This window comes from Astatotilapia calliptera, chromosome 4 (genome assembly GCF_900246225.1).
Source record: "Astatotilapia calliptera chromosome 4, fAstCal1.2, whole genome shotgun sequence".
NCBI classification, from domain to species: domain Eukaryota; kingdom Metazoa; phylum Chordata; class Actinopteri; order Cichliformes; family Cichlidae; genus Astatotilapia; species Astatotilapia calliptera.
The window spans coordinates 31,466,949-31,491,459 of record NC_039305.1 but is presented as its reverse complement, the minus strand read 5'-3'; the positions used below and the strand labels follow the sequence as shown (position 1 = coordinate 31,491,459).

General features: G+C 43.6%; 1 protein-coding gene and 1 long non-coding RNA gene across 19 annotated transcripts in view; one reads left to right on the top strand and one right to left on the bottom strand.

The window, feature by feature from the left end:
• The window catches only part of nfixb (nuclear factor I/Xb), a 132,886-nt gene that overhangs the window by 34,861 nt on the left and 73,514 nt on the right, over positions 1–24,511 (bottom strand). The gene's annotated exons all lie outside the window — the stretch shown is intronic.
• LOC113021440 (uncharacterized) lies at positions 15,874–24,207 on the top strand. The gene is made up of 2 exons (XR_003272298.1): positions 15,874–21,953; positions 22,293–24,207. It is a non-coding gene; the product is annotated as an uncharacterized LOC113021440 (long non-coding RNA).

Below are 24,511 nucleotides of genomic sequence, written 5' to 3'. Positions count from 1 at the left end.
GTTGTATCAATTAAGTCCCAGTTACTAAAGAAATGTGTTGTTTGCTTGATGAAAGAGATAAACTTGAGCTCTGTGCTTTTACCACATCTTCTGTTTAAGGACAATGTGACCTGTAAGCAGTGATAAAATGCACAAGTGGCCCATTTATGAGTCAAAAAAGTGGATGTAGCTAATGTGACTGTTGTTGTGGAGCCAGAAGCAACCATATTTAAACAAGACAGTAGAGTGCTAAGGAATCAGCTAATGCTGTACAGCTTCAACACGCTGATGCTAAGTGACAGACTAATGGAAAAGGAGAAACTGTTTTTACTCTGGAGTACTAATTTCTTGTACCAGTGAATTCAATTAGCAAAGGTGAGATGTCGAAAACACCTGCAGGCTACAGCTGCCTGCATCTGCAGCCGCTCGTCAATCAATCACAGAAGCCACAACTTTACACCCAAGTCAACATTGGTGATTTACCTCTGTACAGGTGTTAGAGGTCAAAAGGAACTTTAAACATGAAATCTGTTTTCCGCACCGTGTTGATTTCATACCTGAAGTTGGACGTCGTAACACGGGAGTCTGTGGGGACTGACTTGCTTTGGAAGCCACCCTCATGTGGACAGAGGGGAACTGCAGGTTTCGGCACTTCGGAGTTTTCCACTCGAGTGCTGTGCTTTTACTGCCTTGTCTTTTTTTAAAGGAGTGTTTGGCACACAGGAAACATGTTAAACCTTGACGCTATAAGATAAGAGATAAGATAAGATAAGATAGAACTTTATTAATCCCTCGGGTGGGTTCCTCTGGGAAATTCGACTTCCAAAAAGCACAGCAACGACCGAAGTTACAGTTACAGAATTGTTATATATATATATATATATATATATATATATACACACACACATATATAAATACAGAGACAAATATAAATAAAATATACAAAGGGGATAAATAGAATAAATAGGAATAAGGCAGACTTTACAGCACAAGAAACAAAAAAAGGTCACAAAAATGCAACATTTGACGCATCAAGGAAAAAGATTCTGAAAGTGCTCAGTCACTGATTTATAACGATTTATAGATTTATAATGAAAAGCCGCCTCCATCCTTGTGAAACTACCCTGCATTATACGACTGTAATGACAGCTCATTTACTGTCAATGGAGCAGCACGTTTCTGTTTACAAATCAAGCCAGAGTTTCTAGAAATTGAAAGAATAACACAGGGGTTTGCTGTTTCAGGATGGGTTTTCCTTTCAGCTATTTTTGGCGCCTTCCTGGGAAGTTTATTTGGCTTCCATATCCACACCCTACCTATTAAACCAGCAGCTTCCAGCTCTGGCAATTCCTCTGGCAATGTGGCGGTGCACAAAATACCTCTTACAGGCTAGTGCGCTTACGACTTCCCATCTTTTTGATACATTAAAAACATTTTTCCAAGTCTACATAAAATCAATCTTAGTGCCCACATTCAGTGTGTAAGTGACAATAGTGCATCTCTGAATGTCTGGCATGTAACTCCATGTGACAGCGCAGCATGGGGCGATGTGATTAATTGTGAAATGTGTTTCAGTGCTGCTAGTGCTGAAGTGTGAATGTGTGGGTGTGACACTATAAATACCTCACTTGTTGGCTTTTGCGTGTGAGATTGTGTCTTATATATGTTTATGATATTGTATACGTGCAAAGATTTCTGGAGCGCACGTGTTGAGGCACAGTTGGAGATAAGCGTGTAAACATCTGTGACTGACAGGCTGAGCAGCAGAGTGTGGGAGGCAGACGACGTTCTTTTATTAAAACACGCGTGTGCAGTGCGTGCATCGCTTCGTGGGAGTGTTTGCATGTGCGCGCTCCCCGCGATTCTCTCTATACGTGTGAAAGTTCAATAAATTAAGAGAGATAATTCTGTGTAAGATGCACATCTGTGTTTGTACGTGTGCGCACTAGTGTGTGTGCGCTTGTGTGTACGTGTGTGTGCTTGCGTGGCCGCCTGGCCGAGCCCTGTGCCAGCAAGGAGCAGGTGTGGGGAGGCAGCCCTGCTTTGCCCGTTGCCCATCTGCGTGGCCGTCTGTGTGCCGCCTGCGCCCTCTCTTTGCCAACGCCACACAGAGCCGGGGAGCCAGGGGGTGAGAGGGGGGTGAGAAGGGGTGAGAGGGGCCTAAAGGGAATCAACCATGGGAGAGAGAAGAGGGCAGGGGGTAGAAGGGATGGAGGGGGCTGGCTGGCTGCCCACGGATACCCCCTCCTCTCTCCCTCTGCCCTGTTTCTTTTATCTTTTATCTGTGCCTATGCTGATGAGCTGCGATGTACAGGGAGAGGTGGGCAGGGAGGGAGGACCAGGCGACACAGAGGGAGAAACACAAAAACAAAAAAGAGCCCTGCTTGTTGTCGGGGTAAACGCAAGAGTAAAAAGGGCAAAGAAAACCATCGAGCGATTTGAGGCTAGTTTTCTAATCTGTGGCTGTTAGTCTCTCTGTCTGAATAATAGTCTGTCTCTGAATTTCTGAACCTATCCAAATGTTCACGTCGAAACTGAAAATGCATATGGTGAGGTGTCATTCCTCCATTTGGCCAGCAGATGTCACTTGTTGGCAGTGGGGGCCACAAGGCAGCAACACATGCTAAAGAAATCTGCCTCTTGCAAGGGGAAGAGAAAGCAGTGGGAAAGATTTCAGCAGGGCTGCCGTGGCTTTAGAAAGATAGGAGGTGAAAGCTCTCGGGCATATTGGACTTTAGTCGAAACTACGACCACCAAATGAAATATCTGTGTCTCCAAAATACAGCACAACTGTGTCTTTTTCATAGCGGACGTGCTGCATGTTAGCTTCATACCTCTCTACCCACAAACTGACAACTACTATTATTTTTCCCTGCATTTCCTCCTCTTGTGTGTTTCTGATCACATGTTGATAATACTCGAAGCCAGCGCGATGACACGGACAATAAACATATAGTGAAAAATGCACCATGTCCATGCAGGCTTTTTGCACAGGAAGAATTGTTTAAACTGCACTGATGATGTGTGTATATATTAAATTTCATACAAACAGAACTAAGCAGACAACGTACAGCACTGAGGTTCACAGGGCTGAATGAAAGACATCAGCCACCCTGTGATATATGCACATGCATGTGGGTGTTTGTGTGTGTGAGTGGGGCTGGGTCTGGGCACAAGTGGGAATGGGCATCATGTGATGCCAGTTCGTGCCAGGGAATGGAGGAGAGAGAGAAACAGAGGAGGAGGAATAGAAGGAGAAAAGGCAAAAATAAAAGGGAGGGAAGAGAGGCAGTCTGAGGGAAGAAGGGGGCACAGAAAATGACAAAAAAGTGAATGAAAGAGAAGAAGAAGAGGAGTGGGGTGAAGAAAGGGAACGAGTGATGAGAAAGAGGGGGTTAGAGAGAAAGGGAGGGGGGTGAGGTGGGGGCTGGGGGGATTGTGAGAGCTGTGGGAACGTTTTGCCTCGCCAAGAAAGACGTGAGCAGAGAGAATAAAAGAAGGAATGAGAAAGAAAGAGAGACTTGTTGGCAGAGCAGAAGAGGAGAGCAGAGGAGGGTACGAGGAGGGGGAGTGAAGGCAGCGTACGGCGGGCACCAGCCAGGGAGCAGACACCATCAAACCCGGCACTACGGGGGAGACGAGGAAAAGCAAACACACAGCGCACCACAGCCACCACAAGGCAGTGCCATCGTTTTGCCAGGAGCCAAACATCGCAAACTATCCTCCCCAACTCATAAATTTCACACCCAAATCCATGACAAGCACCGGGCAGATCACGGTGACCTGTCACTCAAACGTCGCCCCTGTGTGTTCGGACTGGGGAAAGCTCAAAGTGTGACCTTATGAACTTTTGGCTTCACATTTGATCGCCATTCCCCCGCTGCATCAAATCCCCTCGTGACAAATTCTCAGCAGCAGACCCACAGTGGACAAATTCATGCGGCGAAAAGTTGTAACGCCGGAAAACAGGCAAAGCAACCTGTGCAAGATGGGAAATGACATCCCCAGGCGCACACACCGTCATCCATGTCCCCAAAAGGCTCCCACATGTACAATTATCAGAATTGATTTTGGTAGCTGGCAACAGATTTGTGCAAATTGCTTTGGGAATATGCACCCAATCACAGTATCAACTGCAATTATAAGACACTTAAAGGTACGCTAATCAATATTTTATATTAATAGTGATACAAATGACTGTGTGCAACGTGAAGGATGTTTGGTTTACAGTAATAAACCCAAGCTCAGCCACCTGTGCAGTTTCAAGTCTCTTGTTTGGCACCTTTTAGACTTTGTCTCGTTTCTTGACTTGCTGTTACAAATGTGGATGATCACATTAAACATGGACAAATACTCACAGCCAGCAGCTCAGGTTTCAGACAGTTTTCTACCTTTGGCTCTGTATGATGTCACAGAGAGCGGACCTGTTGTTAAAATATTTTGCTGACCAGAGGCAGCCAATCAGAAGAAAGCAACTGTAGCAGCTTGTTTCAGACAGACGATGAACTGACACACCCACTATAACATGACTGAGGATTATTTTCAACTGTGAATCACACAAAACTACATTAGTAGAGTCTAAGAATAAAAAGCTACAGATGAGCATAATGATCCCCAGTAAACACTTTTTCCTGATTTGGAAACCTGTGCCAAACAAAAGACGTTGAGCATTAACAGTGAACGATGTCTTATTGAAGACCATAATAAAGCTGAAAATGAGAGACAATATTGTTGTTATGGGCAATCATGCTACCAAATGAATGCTAATGGTCATGTATTCAGTTTGATTGCTAAACAAGTCAGCTAGCTTGTTGCAAAAACCCCATGAAAATGAAAAAGGAGCTCATTAATGCAGGTTAACGGACAAAGCTAGCTAGTTTTGATGGCTTCTGTTGGACTGTATGCACAAATACTCCAAGTGACTTGTTTTGTACTACTGAGCCTAAACTCTGCTTCTGTGAAGTTCTTCAGACCTACACAGAAGAATGTGTTGGGGTAACCACAGGCTCTGTTGGAGTAAATGTGGATTTCAACAAAATGCCACAATGTGGCATGAAAGTTGATAGGTTGATTCATATCCTGTCAGGATGCAAGTTCTGAGCAGAGAGGAATGCATGTATGCAAAGGTAAATAAACAATGTTAACAACTACAGATAGCTCTTCTGGCCTAAGGCAATACGGTTATATTTAACGGTCTTCTAGCACTGCAAGGTTGTGATGGTATGCTGTGCATCCAGGAGCACGAAGCTTAAAAAACATTCTCACTTGAAGACGTCCGAGTTCTAACATTCCTGTCAGGATTCACACCAACAGTGATTCAAATAGTGTGCAGCCAGTATTCAGCTGATGTAATCCCTCACATGTTTTAATACAACATCAACAAAATATGATTCAGTTTATAAGACAACACGATTTGCATCTCGCTCTTTATTTACACCAATGGGCTTTCAGCCTGAACGCACTAAAGATTTATTTTGGTTTGGTGAACTATGCAAATAAATGCTCCCAAATCTATCTGGGGCTTGGAGAACGTGTTTTATGAGGGCTGTAAAACTCCACACAAACACATAAAGCGGGCCTGTAAAAATAATGTGTGCTCTGCATAAATGCTCATTTGGACTAATGAATTAGGGTAGCGATGAATGGCTGTGCAAGTGTCCACATCCTCCCTGGGTGATGCCGATGGAGGCTTAATGTTAGATGTGCATGATTTGTGAGTAGTACTGTGAGTGTGTGTCTACATATGATATGTTAGCTGGAGTAAGGGGGAAGTGTTGCTCTGTTTGTGCATGTGTGTGGGCACCAGTGACTTTGCTCCTCCTTTAACAACCTCATTCAGCTGTCAAATAAGGAAACCAGATCCAAAACTATAATGAACCAGATCTGGGGGCGACATACAGAAACACAAAGAACAGCGGTACCGGCTAAACGTTTCTATGAAGTAAGTAAAAACTTTGTGATTTTATATCTTGAAAGGTGCTATATAAATAAAGTTCTTCACAAGAGCCTAAAATGAATAAAAAAACGAAACAAGAGAAATTAATAGAAAGCAGATTTTAAAAGATATTTTTCCCAACTAAACCGGAAAAGGTCCAAATCTGTGTTTCTGGGGAAGGATCAGCCACATCTACAGCATGAACTGAAGACTTACTCTTTTATTTGATGGCAGCAGAAAAGAGGAGGAAGAAGAGACAGACAGAAGCAGATGAGGCCTGAGAAAAAACAATCAGCCAAATGAGGGCACAGACAGAAAGACAACCTTTGACCACCAGCTGTCTGGGAGTCACCGTCCAGCCGCATTTCTCAGTCTGTGTCCCCAGATGAACCCGGCCCAAGGGTCAGTGGCTCCCAGCGCAGCCGTGTGTTTGCGCGGCTCGTTTCCGTGCGGGCACACACGCTGCTGCACACTTGTGCACACGTGCATTAGGGAGCCTTCCAGTGTTTGTGTGCGTGTCCATGCGTACGAGCTGCCTGCTATCTGTGTCAAAGCTGGCTTTATCTCTCAGGCTGATAAGGTGAGTAAACAACTGCCCCGGTCTCCCCGTCTGACATGCTAGCTGATAAACTATGCAGTCACCAGTATCGGCGGCGGGGGGGGGGTGCTGGGACAAGTGAGCCAGGCTAGTCCCAGGCTCCAGCTGCAGCCAAAGGCCTGGGAGGGAAATACTGCAGCATTATAATATCTTTTGTTAATAACATTACAGGTAGGGTTGTGCAGCAGCCTCACGTCTCTCAGAACATACATGAATCAAAGAGCATGTCCCTATATGTCACACACAGAGGATTAGCCTAGTTTGGGCAGCTTATGGCTCCACTCAGGCTCTCTCTTTGGTCAAGCTGATAATTGGAGATTTATTCCTACCATCTATCAATCCATCTATTAACTTATTAACCCAGAGAAAATCTCTAAAACCATCCTCCCCACCCTCAGCAGATCCAACTCTGCAAAGTGAGATTAAACTGATGCAAATCCACTTAGCAGCTTCAAAAAACATATTCATCAATAAGCATCGCTGACCTCGCTCTTATTATCTCAGCTTCTGCCTGCACTTTAAAATCCGACACGCACTGGGTGATAATGACAGGGAGAGGGGGAAAAAGCAGTGAAATTGCATGCTTAAGAAAAAAAGGATGAAAAATGAAAAAAACAAACAAAACAAAAAACGTGGAGCAGAATTAAGTTAAGTATTCACACTGAGAGGAAGAAAATCCTCTTCCGAAAATGAGCTCACAGTTAACTAACACTTTGTAATCTTAATACTGACATTTTCCACCGTGACATTTACTGTGATTATGTCATAAGTGCGCCGTGACTGGTAATCATGGATCAGACGTTTAATACATCTGCTATGAAAATGTCCAAATGAATTAGGCCTTTACTCAACAAGTTCCAACTTAGCGATCGCACTGATACCGCGATCGATCCATGTCCGAAACAAAACAAAACAAAAAAAGCAGGATTTGGGTTAAAGTGGAGTGTTTCTCAACTAACACGTGAACACACCTAAGCCTTTGTTTTATTTAGTCTGTTTACTATTTCTAAACCTGAAAAACAATGCCTTGAAGACAACCTGCAGTACCCTCAACTACCACCAGGGGCAGCAGCTCACACTTTGTGAGTCAGTCCCTTAGTTTCCTTTTCTAGGTTACCTGAGTTAGAAGCAGCACAGGTGAATGTTTGGTTATTAATACGGCCACTAGAGGTCACTTAACTTCAAAATACAAAACAGGGTGGTGCAAGAGCGAGTCCCCAAACATGGAAATAAGTTAGCATTTCTGCACATTTTGTTCCCTTATGCTAAACCCAGCAGGTTTCCTGAATGGGTTTTTGGGTACACGCCTGAAACAGTCATGGTTAATGTTTTTTTTCTTAAAATAAAGAATAACAGTGTCCTGGAAAAGCATTTGCTAACAAGCGAGACTAGAGTTGGTAACATAAACATCATCACACTGACCACAGGAGCTTAGCAGTGAGGATGCTAAAGTGGCATCAATTTCCATGATGATCCAAAAACCTATGGAAAAATGCTGTTAGCTTTTTATTGAGTGAATCAGGGCAATGCTTTACTGGTGGCCTCCAAACTGAAAAAAAGAAGTCATCCTCATATCTCACTAACAGCTTGCAGAGGCATTCGGGGGGGAGGACAGTCTTCCTCTGCCATTACAGCACATTAGTTTTGTGCTGTGCAGCTCTGCTAATGTCCAAAACATACCAGAACAAAATGACCAATAAGTATATTAATTTAAATGTGTCCCTGTCAGTGTGTTCTGCCTCTGTTCAAGGCTGGAACGTCAGTGCAATGGTTGCCCTGCTGCCTATGGGCTCTGCGGTGTTAAACGGAGAGGATGTTCACGTTGAGGGGCAGACCAGAGGAGCCTGCATCTGTTTGGCAGTCGCTCAGAAATGTCTAGCGTTTCACACTACGCCTCTGGGAGCGCTGGCTTGAGCTCAGCCAGAAGTTTATGAAAAACAGAGAGTGTGAGGGAAATGAGGGAACCAGGAAGGAGAGAAATGCACCGGGAGGGGGCTAGAAGAGAAGAATGAGCTGGATGACATGAGACGACAGAAAGAGAGATAGCAGAGAGGAGGAGGTTGGACAGCTGAAATGAGAAAGGGAACCGGTTTAGAGGATGATGTGATGTTTTCCACTCTGCCTGTGGTGCGTGTGCAGGGGTTCTCCTGAGGCCCCCGAGGATCCCGAGGGCCCCTGGTAGGATCTACGAGTGGATTCAGGTGAGGAACAGGTGTGACCACATGTCAAAACACATTGCTACGAATGTGGTAATTACACACTTTAGGGACAGAGGACAATGGTATCTGTATACGTGTCTGTAAGTTTAAACCACATGTGCAATGCTGCATGAAAGTAAGTGTATATTTTATGTAGTGCAAGAGAGCACAAACGCCTGTGTATTCCTTGGATTAACATGTGACAGCCGGCCCTGCCTTCAGTCAAGCCCAGTCCTCCACAACAAACCCGCTCCCCAGAGCCCAATCGTTGGTTTGGTCTCCGTCTCAGCTGTCACCACGCCTGCACTGTCTGCCTCCTGTCAGCTCGCTGAGAAAATACATGGCGATTTATAGCCGTACCATAGGGTACACAAACACACTCACAGACACACACTTTCACATACATCCAGGCATTGAGTTTTCTTCAACAGGCAGAGCAGTTGAATGTGCTCTGTCTCAAAGTGTGGTTGTTATTATAAAGTAAGAGGACATCAAGAGGAGGTTAAAAGGTTCCACACACCAATAAAGTTACTTGAAGTTAAGTACTTTGTAATATCTGTGTTTTATGTGACAGCCTGAGGAGAGCACACACTGACCACAGATATTACTAAAGATGAGCAAGATATGTTTACAATCACCATCTGGTTTGGGTTGCATCTGCTAAGTTATTATAATTAACTACGGAGACGTTCTAAACTAGGCGTGCTGCAAAAAGCTAATTAAATGCTTTGAAAAAGGCTTTAGTAATGTGTAAATCAGTAGCTGGGGAGATAAAACTGTCAATCATGACTGTTGGGTTCACAGGCCTGTACTTAGCTGCAGAAGTCTGCTAATGCAGACATGCCTGCTTTGAGTGTTTGCATAGGGGACGTATTATATGTGTTTATCTGCAAGTATTCAGGCAGTTTAACTAGTTTTCTTCCAGCATAGCCAGATTAACCTGCACTGGTTCTCCACTACCCCACTCACTGTGCTATTAAACCATGCCAATCTTACATGATGTCACCAGTCTTGCTAGTATTGCTAGTCTCTTTATGTTGCCTGTGGGCCAAGGTGTAAAACTTTTTTTACATATTTGTAGTATTTTGAGCAGTGAAATCCATTTATATGAAACATCTACGTCTACACTCGTGCTCTCACTCACACTTTGTGCCAATAAGCCCCTCAGGTATCCCCTCACTCAGGACAGTGACCCCCCACTGCTGCCCACTTTTCACTGTGTTGTAACAATGTTTTATAATGTTTTCAGTTTTTCTGAAATTATCACCAAGTAAAAATTATTTTTAAATGTGAACACAGCATAGATCTTAAGAAGTAGAAGATGTAACACATCTTTCTCTCGCTGTGTACTATTCAGGGAAAAAGTGTCTAATTCTTATTTTGTAGGGACCATAAGAAAACTGGACCAAAGCTAAAAGCAAAGTGCGCAGATATTAGTAACGTTACAGTTTTAACTACAATACCTGAATGATTCAACAGTCAGTGGAAAGAATTTAAGATGCTTTAGTTTTCTGTCCCACAGCCAACACAGTAACCCTCACTCATCTGGTATCTGAGGCAGGTTAAAACCCTTTCCCTCCATTTCTATATACGACCCTGCTCTAGTCCTCACACACTCACAGCTCTGAGGGGATCAAACAGAGCAACTGCAGGTCAGATGAGGCTGTCATCTCTCTGCACGTGTTTCACTATTTCATCCAATAAAACAATCAAGCGAATGTATTCCTAAAGACTTCTAGAAGTAATACGAGCCGGGGTTCTTCCACTTTGGTTTGGATCTGTGTTAGACCCTCCTCAGTGAGGCTGTGCACTAACTCAGGCCTGCAGGAGGGAGGTGGCAGCGTGTTTATTTTACTGTGGGCTGTATCTGGCCATCATTATCTCACACTGCAGAAGGAGCGCTGTAAACAGATGCTTGCGGCCCACTCGGCTGCAATAGTGCGCCTGGCTGAGGCAGCAGCGGGAGTGGGAAAGAGGATCTAAGCACGCTGAGGTCAGAGGCAATGAGAGCGGGAACAGACTGTGGCAAAATTTAGACGTGCCGGGGCCGAGGCTGTGATTGAATCTGTAGGGCGAGGATGCTGACTTTTGAGGTTACGAGGGAGCGTCTGTTAGTTCTACGACGATGGCTGCGAGGTCTTGGAGCGAGGCAGGGCCCGATGCTTCGGCCTCGCTGCGGCTTGCAATATTAACACACCAAAAGAAAGGTTGGCTTTGTAGTGGTCATAAAACAGGAGGAAGTCATATCAATGCTGGAAAGCTCAACAAACACTGGCAGTGAAGTTTTCACAGAGCCATGTGGCCTAAACAAACTGCTGTGGAAAGAAGAAGACGACGAAAAAAGAAGGGGTGGAGGAGAAAAATGAAATGGCGTCTCTGTTAGCTGCAGTTGGGAGAGAGCGAGAGTGGGATCTGCTGCTCCTTTTTCTTTTTTTACTTTAATCAAAAGCAGAGACGCTCAGCAGTGGAAAAAGCATGACGAAAAGCAAAGTTTACATGAGCTAAAGGCAGAGGGGGAGGCGGCGGGTGGGGGGGAGGCGGGGTGAGGGGTGGGGGACGGGTAGACACAAACAAACAGACAACTACTGACGAACAGCTGCGCCGAGCACTTCACTGACAGCGAGGGCGAGGGAGGAAGAGAAGGAATGACGGGAGAGAGAGAGCACCCCAGTTACAAAAATGGAAAGTCCACATTTCAGCGCAGTATGGAAATATGGTCCTCATTTCATGATTCAATTCCCGCTCCCTCCCTTTCCCTCCCTCTCTAACTACCCCTTTCCCTACCAAACTCTCTTGCTTTCTTTTGCAGCTGCAGTTCGGTTATAAAAGGCTGTTAAAACACAGGAAGGCCAGTAAAACGGATAAAAAAATAGCGGGCGGGAGGTCTTTTGGTCGAGCGAGGCGATGGAGCAAATGGGAACGAAAGAGAAATGCAGGCGGAGATGTGGTGTGAACCATGAGATCTTACTGAACTGCTGAGTCTCCCTGACTTACGAGCATTTCTGGACTTTCGTCATAAAAACATCATCAGCCTCCACCACTCCATGCCCCGCTTTAATCTCCAAACTTATCTTCTCCTCATCCCTTCCTCATCCCTGCGTTGCGTGTGCAGTAAGACACACAAGTTTCAGGGTTGCTGCAAAGCCCCTTGTTGACTGCCTGAGCAACGCCGAGGAGCCCGGTCAGCTGTGGCCTCTGCGACTCCGTAAAGGCTCATCCCCAGCCTCGTCTCCCATGTCTTCCCCTCATATAAGCCTAATCCTGGTGGCTTTACATCTTAACCCCCCACCCCCAGTTTCTGGCTCAGGATCTGCGCCAGGGAGAAATTAAAAATTTGCCCTAAGAAGCAGAAGAAGCAGTTTTAAAAAACCCAAACCTGCTAACATTATGCATGTTTTCGAGTATCAGAGCCACCATTGGCTCTGCCGAAAAATACTCCTCTTCTGCTTCCCATGCAAAGCATTGTCCTCAAGTGACATCTTCTATGCTCATCTGCTTTTGTTCACGCCACTATCTGTCAGAGTTACTTTCTTTACTTATTCCGCCCATTCTCTCTCTCCCCTGCTCTATCTTCCCTCCATCAGGCCGTACACGGTTCTTCTCTGCAGTTCACTTCCCTCCCTGCTCAAATCACCGAGTTAGGCCAGGCAGTTCATTATTTCAAATTTACGGCCTGTCCGTTTGGCCTGCCTCAAGGAGGAATAAAATCAGGCTTTGGTTGGCGTAGTGATCTGGTTCCAAGCCCAAACCCCTCCTTCTACTCTTTTACAGTTTAATATAAAGTCATATCACATTAAAGTTAACGAATTAAAAAAAAGAAACTTCTCCTGTGCCAAGAGCTCTGCGTGACCAGAGAGCACGCACACACATGCATAGACTTGTAACTCAACACTTAGCTGCCATCTTTAGGGGAAATAAGTGAATTTGGCAAGAGCGTGTGTACGTGGAGGCTCATGTGGGGGGTAAAAGGAGGCCGAGGACTGTTCATCTGGTGGAAGGAAGCATAAAATTGGACACATATAAATAACATATATAGTGCACGCCTGAAGTAGACAGCGACATCATGTAACTGTATATGGATGTAGCGGAGTACCATGAATATGTCAACAGCTGTGTGTGTTTGTGTTGTGCGTCTTGACCCCCGTCTATTAACCCGACACAAACGCTGCCACTGAATAGAAAAGAGAAGGCTGTATTTTAAATGGATCAGGCTCCACTAAATAATGACGGTTGTGCTGTGTCAAGGCCCTCAAAGCCTTCCTATCCCTACATACTCATAGGCCCTTTGGGGATTTCAGCCATTTGAAAATATTTTAAAGAGGCCCGATTGCCCCCAGCTCAGCGGCTCAGAGAAGCCTTAAAACCCTGCAGCTAAATCCCGGGGTTATGTAAGGTAAAGCCCTAAATCTCACTGCGCCTGATGTTACATATTACTGTAATTGCAAATGAAAAAAAGGGAGTAAAAAATACAGGGTGGGGTGAAGAACTGCAGAGAAAAAGGGAGATGTTGGGGGCTAGAGGACGGAGGAAAGAAGAGGAAAGGAAATGAGGGAGGTGTGAGAGGATGGATTGGAGAAAGAGAAAAGATGCAATCAGAAACTGATCAGGGGAAAGAATGAGTGGAGGACGTCTTTGACACACCAGATCCCAGAGGTATACTCTCTCGCGCTCTCTTTATACTCAGTTCTGCTGTTTTTTTCTGGGGGTTTAGTGACTCTCTTCCCTTTTAGCAGGCCGAGTAGACTCGGAGGGAAAGTCAGCGCGCTGGCCAAAACCGTGGACTAAAAAGGAAATCCAGTAAAACTTAGTCTGCGTTTATCATCGGTCCACCGTACATCGTTCGTCATCTTCTAGCACAATCCTCCGGGGCCAGATAGAACTGATCCGACACACGCTCACACAAATGCAATCTTGAGAAGACGTTATAAAGTACCCCCATGAAAAGAAACCCACCGTGTCATAAATGCGCTGTTTTTCATGTCTAAACATAGTTTTGTGGGTACATGTGTGTTTTCTGTGCGATCGTCCCTGAACGTATGAATCTGAAATGTGTGTGGAGGCGGATAAGGCAGTTAACGTTGTGATCACAGTGCATGATGCAATCCATCGTCTAAAGATGTAAACAGGCTTTAGAGTTTCTGTTTTTCCAGCGTAAAATTTCTGGATGGAAGCAGAAAGGGGGGGGTTTGGGTTCGATTGTGGAAAATTTGTCTAACCGCTTCAAATCTGCCAGTGCAAAGTTAAGACTGTGAATATCTGTAGTGGTGAAAAGTATCACTTAATCGCTGCTTTTCTGAAACAAAATGAAAGAACACTGCAAACTATTCTGATCAATAACAAGACTTCACTTGTTGCTTTTGCAACTTGTTGAACTCTTCTAGGACTCAGCCTGTCTTGATCCTGCCAGTCGCCTGGTACAAAATGTCAGAGTCTGCTGATGTGCGAATATTTTGCTGCCCTTACTGCTAGAGACTGGTTGTCATGTGTGCATGGCATCAGTTAAGCCATCGGTTAAACCCCACGGAGGATTTCCACCAGTGAGAACTAAAGAAGACCATTTCCTGTGCTGTGCACCATGTAAAAAAGGACGTTTTCTTGACCTGATTCCTGGTCAAGCTTTCATCCCATTGCTGCTGAAAGCTTTCACTGACACACAAAGACAATCTGCTGTGTGTGGATGAGCCAATTCAATAGAAATTCATCAAAGCTTGTGGATTGATCGACAAACTGACAGGACCTCAGTTCTGCTCCACACACAGCTGGAATAATAGGACCTCAGAGGAAAGGGGGAAGTAATTGTTTGAGACTGTGAATGCCTCGGGGAACTATCCCCAAAGTGAGACCCACACTGCATTATAGTCATGTAACCCGGCCTGTTGCTATGCCCATTAAACTTCATAATGAAATTAAGCCTGCATTACCACTGGCACCGGGGACTGGATTATACATCGCTGTGGATTAGAGGGCCGTCGGCGGTGCAAACTAAAGAAAGGTTAGAGCGAACGAGCGAAGGAGGGGTGGCAAAATGCCGCTCACGAAGATCACTCACACTGTCTGTGTCGCAGGCTGCCATCCAAGAGAAGGCCAGTCAACAAAGGGACAGTTAAAGAGGAGAGGCTGTAAGGCGTGCACTGGCGGTGGATGTCAGGTAAAATGAGATGCAGGGTTGAGTTGCTGCAGTGTAGAAGTCAGAAGATCAGTGGAGGTTTATGTCAGATGGCACTGTTACACCTGAGGACACATTAACAGCAGAGAGTCTGCTGCAGCCCAACTGAGAGATAAGCTTTCAAATTTATCTGTTAAGGCTTAATTCTCTGAGCTGGCTGAAGAAACGCAGGAGGAAATGCGTTAGTCTGCAACCCTTGAGCAAAGGCATCAGTACCTTTCTAGAAATGTTTTTATGAATGCATTCCCAGCTACTGCCTGTCATCGTAGTCTCTTTCAGAAAAGCTGGGTTTGGGCACAAACAGCGTCTCCTGAAAGGTCAAAACTGACTGATGCATCTAGGACATGACAAACACTGTTAAGACCAAAATCTCATATCCCGATATCAGACATCTATCGTCCGATAACGATATAAATCACAAAAATTTAACATTTTCTGTAAATTCTGTGAATCTCGGGCAGCTCAACTTGCGTGAAGTGTTTCCAGCTGCGCGTCGTGTAGCTGGAGTCGAGTGTTTTAACCGATGCATGAAACGACACATTTTTAGATATAAGTTGTAACGGCGCCGTTTTCTTTGTATTCATTACACGGCGTGCTGCGGGGGAAAGCCTGTTCTAACGTTCGAGTCTAAGGTTTATTTTTTAGCTTTTTTACTTCTCATCCGTAAATACTCTGCATCTTTCACGTGATTCAGTTTATTTTGAAAAGTCTCAACAGGATCTTGAGCTTTATTGTGAAAGGTTTATGTGGAACATAAACAAGCGGACACGCGATAGTTTTACTGTCGTTGTTGCTAACGACAACACATAAAAACAGGCGCTTGTCCGTCCGTAGTGTGGTTACAGTATATTAAATATAAGAGAAAGAGAGAACTTTAAGAAATTAATAATAACTACAGTGACATCAGAACCATGAAAAAATATTGCTGTAAACAGTTTATTTTGCGACACCACGAAACAAACGATAGCGTAAAATGAAACGACAGACGTTTTTATATCGTCGTCTGATATATATCGTTATATCGAACAGCCCTAGTTAAGACCTACACATATGTTTGAGTTTTTTCCTTAACCCATTCTGTGACAGCTTTCACAACATGTCATTAACCAGAACCGAAAACCAAAAGAACAAAGTTAAAGAGACTAAAGTGTAGGCAACCCACATTTTCCTTTTACAGTGACACAAAGAAGGGTCCACATTCATTTTAGAACAACACAGCTGGTGTTATTAAACCGTTTTATTAGATCCTTCTTTTCTGCAGTTACACTCACATGCAACACAAGGTGACTGGAGTAATTAAAGGAGAAATACTTTGTTTGACTGTGGAGTAAAGTGGGCACTATTCTTTCTTTGTCTTAATGCTGATTTCAAAACACAAACACTCATTTGATCTTGAATTAGGTCTTTGGAAAGAAGATTTCAGATGCCACTGGGTAACAAAGACACTTCAACTGACATACACAGAACCTGGAGGTACTTCATCAAACAGCATCAAACAGAACATGCATATGCGTGAGTACCATTGCTCTGTGATTTTTGTACCTTTGGTGGTTTTTAGGCAACATGATGACACCATGATATGCTGCGTAACATGAGACTTGCTAGAGAGCCCACAGTGCTGTGTTACAAAGCTTAACGCAGCCGTACTCCATATTGTTTTTTCTTGTTGATCACTGCTAAAGTGAGAAATCAGCTGTTTGTAGTGGCAAACGCCACAGAAATTTTCCACTCAACTCTCAGCTCCATAGCATCTTGTCATGCTCTTATGTTATACGCCCTCATAGCACAATTTACAGCAGAATAGCTTCCATAAACCAATCCAGCACCAAACAACAGAAAAATTAGCAACTAGCTGGTGAACACAGCGGATCATTTAGCTGCGAAAGGGCCAGATATTACCCTCATTAGTTAGTGGAGGCAGAACGAGAGCTAAATGGAGCATGAATATTGGACTTACATTCATTAGGGGAAAACAAACGTGACTCTAAATGGATGCTACTGTTTCTTCATATTTGCTGGTTATCAATAGGGAAGGACTTGCTAAGAGGTTTGTGTCATTGCTAACAAATGGAAGCACTTTAGGGCACTCAGACGTTCACCTAATCTATACTGTATTTTTATATGTACATTAACACTGCTGACCACATTAACTAAATGTGAAATAACATAGTGGGTGTAAACAAACGCCTGCTTATTTAGAACAGATGCACGTGTTGTCGTCTAGCAATCCCATAGTCTTACAGCGTGCTACGTGTTATTGTTATAAAATGTATTTTACATTAGGTCTGCCTGTGCAGTGCTGTTCTGCCTCTATCTGAAACTTTCCTTCCCTTCACTCTTCTTCTGCTCTGTATTTTCCCCCCGAATCGCTGCCAACATGTGATTTCACTTATCTTCCAGTGAAATTAGAGTGCAGAAGAACAGACTAATGGTCATCTCCCTGTCTCTACCTTTTTCCCTCCTCTCTCCTCACCGTGGCAGGGCTTGATGAAAGGACCTGTATATTTTGCTTAAGTTTCAAATTCCGCTGCCCGAAAAAAAAGAGAGAGAGAAAAAAAACGTGCAGATGTGGGCTGCTCGCCGCACCTACACAAAAATGTTGGACTAAAAAAAAAGAAAAGAAGGAAAAAAACAATATCTGAAAGGCACAAAGAAAAAGAGCAGCTTAAAGCAGAAACTCTGGACTTCCTTCTAGAGTTCTTAAACACAGAGGCGCCCCTATTATTGGACAATCTCAGTTTAATGTCTCTTGAAGAGGAGACCATGCCTTCTGCAATGGTCACTTCTGAACTATCGAGATTTCCATGCCAGAGCCAGATTTAGTTGCACTTGTGAGCCTTCGGAGCTTGAATGCCTCCAGTAAACCTCTCTTATGTTACCCAACCTCCCAGGAGAAAAATTAAGTCATTACATTTAATCACCACCTCTGTGGTCAGCACAGATATGTTACCCCAGATGTGCAAACATGCTTGGCCAGCACAGTCGAGAGATAACACTAACATGTCAGTCATCTATGTCCTAACAACGCCTTTCTCTGCGCTCTGCGGGCCCCACAGAGGGACTCGTCCTGTCTTTAGGGTACAGTAATAGTGTTCAGAGAATCCCACAGAGATCTGAGCGCGCTCGCTCTGCGTCCTCTCATCCCATCAGTACCTCTGTGAGTCACGCAGCCACTGTCCTACATCTGCGTCAGCTATCATCAGGGGTCAGAAGAACAACAGCCAGCATTACTAATGTAATGCAATCTGCTCTGCAATAAATCTGCCAAACTCTGACATTTGGAGGGTTTTAAAAAAAGATGTAGTTAAGTAAAAAGTGATATCTCCACAGAAGGATTTGATTTTAGCTTTACAGTTTGTAGCAAGAGAGCAAAAAGACAACTTGCCAATGTGGAAGTTCCTTGGGTCTCATTCACACAGGCTGAGATCAGTTGTTAGCAACAGAAGCACTCTTAACCAACAATGTATATTTGCACTTCAAAAAGGTGCAACTTTTGAAATCACACTTTTATTAGTGCTTGGTGAATAGTCTGCGAGTGTTTGCAGACAGGTCAGCACTTTTTATACAAACTACCGGCAAACACAGGAGCTGGTTAGAAGCTCACTGTAGAAATCATTTAAATGGACACCTTTCTTCAGTGCCATCACATTTTAACATTAGGAGCTTCATCCTTTATTTTCAAGAATTACCAACACATACGGATACATACTTTCCGCTGGTATTACTCAAGTGTTCAGATTCTGATACACGCCAGACACACTGGAAAAAAACTAAATTAAACATCGCTACAATCATACAACGTTACAATACAAAAATGATCTTTAATGAAATCTTTAATGGATCACAAACTGAGAACAAGCATATTTTTTTAACCTCAAATATCAAGCTTTAGCCTCAAGTCTTTTTTCTTGCAACAAGTAAGACTTTACCACTGTAGTGGTTTTTACCGCTGTGAAAAACCAGGACTACGACGTCCTGACAGGTATTAGCTAGAAAATCTTTCGTTGCTGTGTTTGGTTCCAAAAGAATTGCAATCGACTTGCTTTTTTACCAGTCAGCTACAATGAGCGCTTCAATGCTTCAATGCTGGTTCAGGGCTCCCCAGTTGCTGTGTGAGAGCGCACTCTCACACTGGGGGAAAACTTAGTGCAGGACCTAAGTACCTCACCAATAGTAACCCCACCGGGATCGTAAGATAAAACGGAAAAAAGAAAAGAGAAAGATGAAGGAGGGACGGAAAGCAAAAGACACAGCGTGCCAAGGCAAAGGCGGGGAAAGGATGTGAGAAGGGCTGCTAATGTTTTTTGCAGACACTGGCTCCTGAAGGTTCCTGTAATTGGTGCGATCTGAGAAGTTGGATCTTTCTACTTCAGCTCTGCCTGCCTTTCTTCTCCTCTTTTTCTCTTTTCTTCTTTCCTTCTCATTTTTCACCTCTTCCTCATCCTTTGACCTACAGGAAGCATACTGGCAAGGCTTTTTTTCACATTCACCGTCTCCTTCATTTAGCAAAGGCAAGTCAAAGAGGAACCACAGATTGGAAATAGTAACACTGAATCAGAGAGCAAAATAGCTCTGCCCTTCATGGAAGGCCCTGATTATTCCAATCAAAACGTTAAGTCAGCAGAGCTCTAAATGAGGCCAGAATAGCCAAGATCAACGTCGGTGAAGAAACACAGGTGGCAATTTCATGATCACTGTGAGATTTTTCCACACGAACTCCTATTTTAACCTCCATGTGCCGCATGCATGGCCAGTAATCAACGTCGGTGATCCAGTTCCAGTAATCATCATCATAGCGGCTTATTTGCCATAATCTGTGCGCAGTGTGCAACATCCAGGGGCTCCTCTCTTTACAGCAGCACGAAAGCATTAACATTTGAGTGAAAAATGAAATAAAAATCTGTGTTATTTCTTAAAATATACTATATTTTCTATACTGTTCAGTTTGCACTAGTGCAAAGACAGCAAGTCTCAGTCTTCCTTCGAGGTCAGAGGCAGAGGGCCTCTGAGACATGAGCACCTTTAAGACCTTTGGCTTTACAGCTCAAACAGAGAAGATAAGCTTGCTTAGCAGAGCATAAAGACTACCCACACACAGTTCTGATGTGAGGACTCAGGGACTTAGATGGATTATTCTCCAGCTATATGATCCACTCATGACCATGCATGTGTAGGTGTGTGAACCCGAGCGACAACAAGCCAGACTTGGCTTCGTACACCAAAGTGGCTCCACCGAGGAAACTCTGCTCTATAGAAATCAATATGTGAGCTTGATGCCAAACAGCAGAATCTTGTTTAGTTTAAGAATAATTATAAGGAATCCAAACTTCTCAAATACATCAGTGTTAATTTGGGGAAAAAGAGAACTTACTTTACAGAAACTGTGAAGTGAAACTCCGCATTCAGGAAAGAAAAAGCCCTTTCTGGGTTCAAGGACTACAAGTTTGAAAATACATAAACTTTGAAATTAGTTTACCAGACTTTTCTTTTTATAGGAGCCTTTATTTGTCAGATATACATTACACACAGCGATCTTTTCCATATTTAACAGCCAAAAAGCAGGTTCTGTGGTGCTGTAACCATCATGTGCACAGTAAAACCACGACTTCTGATCAATAACTAAGACTATCGCCTGTACTCTGTAGCCGCAGCTCTTCGTTAGTAAAGCAGCTCAAAGCCAAATCTGCCACATTTACCACTCTGTTCCAAACGTAAACCTGCTATTGTGAATGCGTTCATACACTGACAAGTGCGGCTACATGCACGCTACACAGATGGTGTATCTATAACAGTCAAGAAAGTGAGTCATCATCTTGGCTACCCAGATGAAGAAAGAGGATCACCAACCAATTATCAGCCGGCATGAAGAACACTGCAGCACAGACAACAATGCTAATGCAAAGAGCAGCAGATTCTTATGAGACACCGAGTTTATTGTTGTTGTGGAGTTACTTTGTATTTACATGGGTACATTAATGTTAAACTGCCTTGCGTGGTTAAGGTGCTTGAGAAGTTTTTAAAATGGAACAGCTAATCAGTCATCTGGTGTGCAAACACTTCACTTCAGAGAGACACATCACAACCATTTTTAATATGTTCACATGTGCACATCTGGTATACTATTTTGTTTTAAATGGCCCAGGAACCTTATAATATAATGAGCAATGCTAATGCTAATACAAACTTATTAAATTATTTGAAATGCAGTGTAAAATCAGCAAAACCCCCAACCCTGAAATTATAATTTGATAAGGTCAGAAAAGGCAAGTATCTGATTCCAGCGGTTGATTCTAGATAACCATCAATACTAAACACAGGAAAAATATCAAGACCCATCCTGGTGGTCAGCCCTAGGATACTTTACTTTTTCAAGTATGAAAAAGCAGTGGTAATAATACAAGGTTGCATGCCTCAAACTATAAGTGGATATCCTCTCTCCGTAAAGGATCATCCCATTTCCAACCAGTGCGCCTGACCTCCGACTCCGACTTTGTCCCCAATCAAAAAAGCACAACCTCGTCTTTTAATCCAACTCCATAATCACAAACTCTCCCGTCCTCATCAGCCACACATCGCTGGCCTACAGAGATTTGTACACAGTGTACAGAGCTGAGCGGCGACCCTCATATTACAGCAAATAAGTATCTTCCATGATTAAATCATTAAGGAGCTTTTTCTTTTTCCCCCTAGCTAAAGCCCTTTCCTCTAAATTTGCCTCCGTTCAACCCTCTCTGCTGTTTGATCTGGAGTTAGAGAAGGGATGGAGTGGGCTGGGGCTGGTGGGACGTTAGTGATGGTGGGGGTGGGGATTAAGTTGTTTGGGCTGTCCACAGGCTCAAACGCTAAGCGCTCAATCACTCAATCACCGGGATCCACACGCTCACTGGGACTTAGCCTCACAGATCCCACTGACATTGACCGTGCTTGGTCCGCTAAATCTATCTGCGCCCGAGCTGACCTGCACAGCCGCCGATGAGCCTGTATCTCTATCTGTATTGACCAATTTTCCATCACTATCAGCTGCTTACGATGGAGGATGATATCAAACAGAGAGGGGGAGAGGAAGAGTGAGAGCAGGTAGGCACAGGATTAGAGGTCTGCTTTGTTTTTCTGCACTGTACATTTTTAAAACACATTTTCTGACTGTAGCACCAGAAAAAAAGAACAAAACATAAGCTGAAAGGCACTTTTGGGACTCATCAAATAGTAACGATGCCATTTGTTGACAGTCTGTCTTTCTAAAGCTTTCAAACTTCTCAGTTGGCGTTCTGCATGCCTGAGAGATCTTTACACCCCGTTCCCCATCCAGTGCTTTGTGCAGCCAGAAGATGACACACTTGTTTCATTACAAACATAACCTCGTTGCTGCCTCATAACTCTTTTTGCCGTTAATTCTTCCCTCTGTTTTTCTTACAGGCTGCTGCTACGCGGACGGGCCAAAGGTGCTTTTTTTAATGAGGAGAATGGTGTGTTCGTGAGAAGAGGCAGATAAAAGAGACAGAGATAGAATATCAGAAAGTCTTAAAGGTCAACTGTGTGTTCACTTCCTGTTCTTTCAAAGCACATTAATATCACTATCGTCACCCATAACATCAGTCCTCTCCCACACTCCACACCTCATGTACCATTTGGTTCTCATGCAAGAACATTTTTCTATCCTAAACCCTCTCAGATCCAGCAAAGCTTGTGGTAAATTGTCCATTTCAACTTGATGAAGGTCAAGTGAAGGTCAAGCCTTAGCACAATCAACACTTGTGAACGTGCTATATGAAAGCCAGAGTTGCCTCAGGACACTTTGTTCGAACTTATTTCAATTGGAAAAACTAAAATAACTAAAAATCTGAACATTTAGGATTTTATTTTGTCTGAAGGAGAACATTTCTGCTCACAGTTAGCCTGGACACATGTGTAACAGCAGGAGACAGAGGCCCGAATGCTTTACAGGAGTTTCAGTTACGTGGGAAGAATAAATATTTATGAGGGAAGTGTCTTCATGCATGCTCACAAAGTACTAAAGTTTAACTTCGGCAAAAATTAGAAGGAGTCTGCTGTAGATGTCGGTTTGCCTTAGAGTATGGAAAGTAAAGTTTCCGAACTCGAGGATAAATTAAGGGACCAATGGCAAACCACAACCCCCGGTTCAAGTTCGAACAGGGACCCTTGATTGATCGCTCCGTCAACTCCTTCAACTGTCTCCACTGTAATGTCCCCAGAAGAATACTTGGCAGTGTCAGTAGCTGCATCGTGGAACCAAAAGAAGCAAAGAAGTCAAAGGCGCACTGTGACAAAAGCAAAGAGTAGATGGACAAAGTTAAAAACCCAAAGCAAAGGAGTACATCAAAGAGAGACGAACTGTTTGAGAGCATGTGACAGTGATGAAGATAAGTGAGGCAAGACTGCGAGGTGGAACAGAAAATGATCATGGTCTGCAAAACCTGGAGTATAAGTTGCCAAGCCAAAACATGCCAATCAGCAATCAGCATCCTTCCAAACCTAGAGAACGGCGCTCGTTTGGCAGCCAAAGAAAATAAAACCAACATCAAACTCAACTGATCTCAACATCGGCTGATAGCTCAACTTGGTAAATCTCATAGTGTACGCTATTTAGCTGTTAAAGATCTGCAAGCCACTTTGTAACCTAACTCCACCCCAGCTCCTTTTTATCCCGTCTCTGACTCAATGTCATATCTGTTGTGACTGATGCCTGCGCTGTGAGGGGGTCTCGCCACAGCTCTTTCTGATTTCCATATATGTGTGGAAACGTGGGGAGGTTCCACTGAGCTATGATGCCAAATCTAAATTACAGCAGATGGAACTAATCTTCTTTTGACTATAGTGACCCTGACTGAAACATTAGGTTCAGTTCACAATTTATCTTAGTTGGTTTCAGTGTTTTATCCTATAGACAAAGGTGGACAAAACTCTGAAACCACTCTGTGCATATATTCCTCGCATTGTTTCTGATAACTGGCCTGCCACACCATGCTCCAACACCTACCCATAACGGAGTGCAGATCACAATCAAGCATGCTGCTGGGTCACTGCACTACACATACAAAGTTACACAGAGTATAGGAAACATCAGGGAATGATTAGGCTAATGCAGCCGTATTACAAACAGAGAAATACTGAAATCCATTCAACTGTGTGACGGGACTTTTATTGTCCAAAACTTTATTGTCCAAAGCTTGAGGAAAAATCGCCTCGATGAGAGCAAACTGTTGATTCAGGGCTCCAGCCAACAACAGTGAGAAATTTAGCCAAGTTCTGTAAGTCAGCCTTTATGTATTTTTGGATTATTAGTGGGTTATTAAATCTTCATTTTTATTAACACTGCCTCGCTGCTTCACTATTTGTCTTTAATGAGTATTCATACTTTTATTTATAAGTGTCATTATCTAAACAGCTCATCTTTACAGCCAATAGAGGGTCCCCACAGGGGTTACTTCTGCTGCTGTGGTGGAGAGCTGTTTTGGAAGTATTTATTTCTGGAACTGATTTTCTGTCGATAATGTCCCTCTTTGAACCGTGCACATTAAAGACCAGCTTTGTGTTATTAAAAGAACTATAATATCTGACATGTAGTGTGCAGATTTGTTTTTGTAGCCTGCTTTTCAAGGATGAGAAGTGAAGAA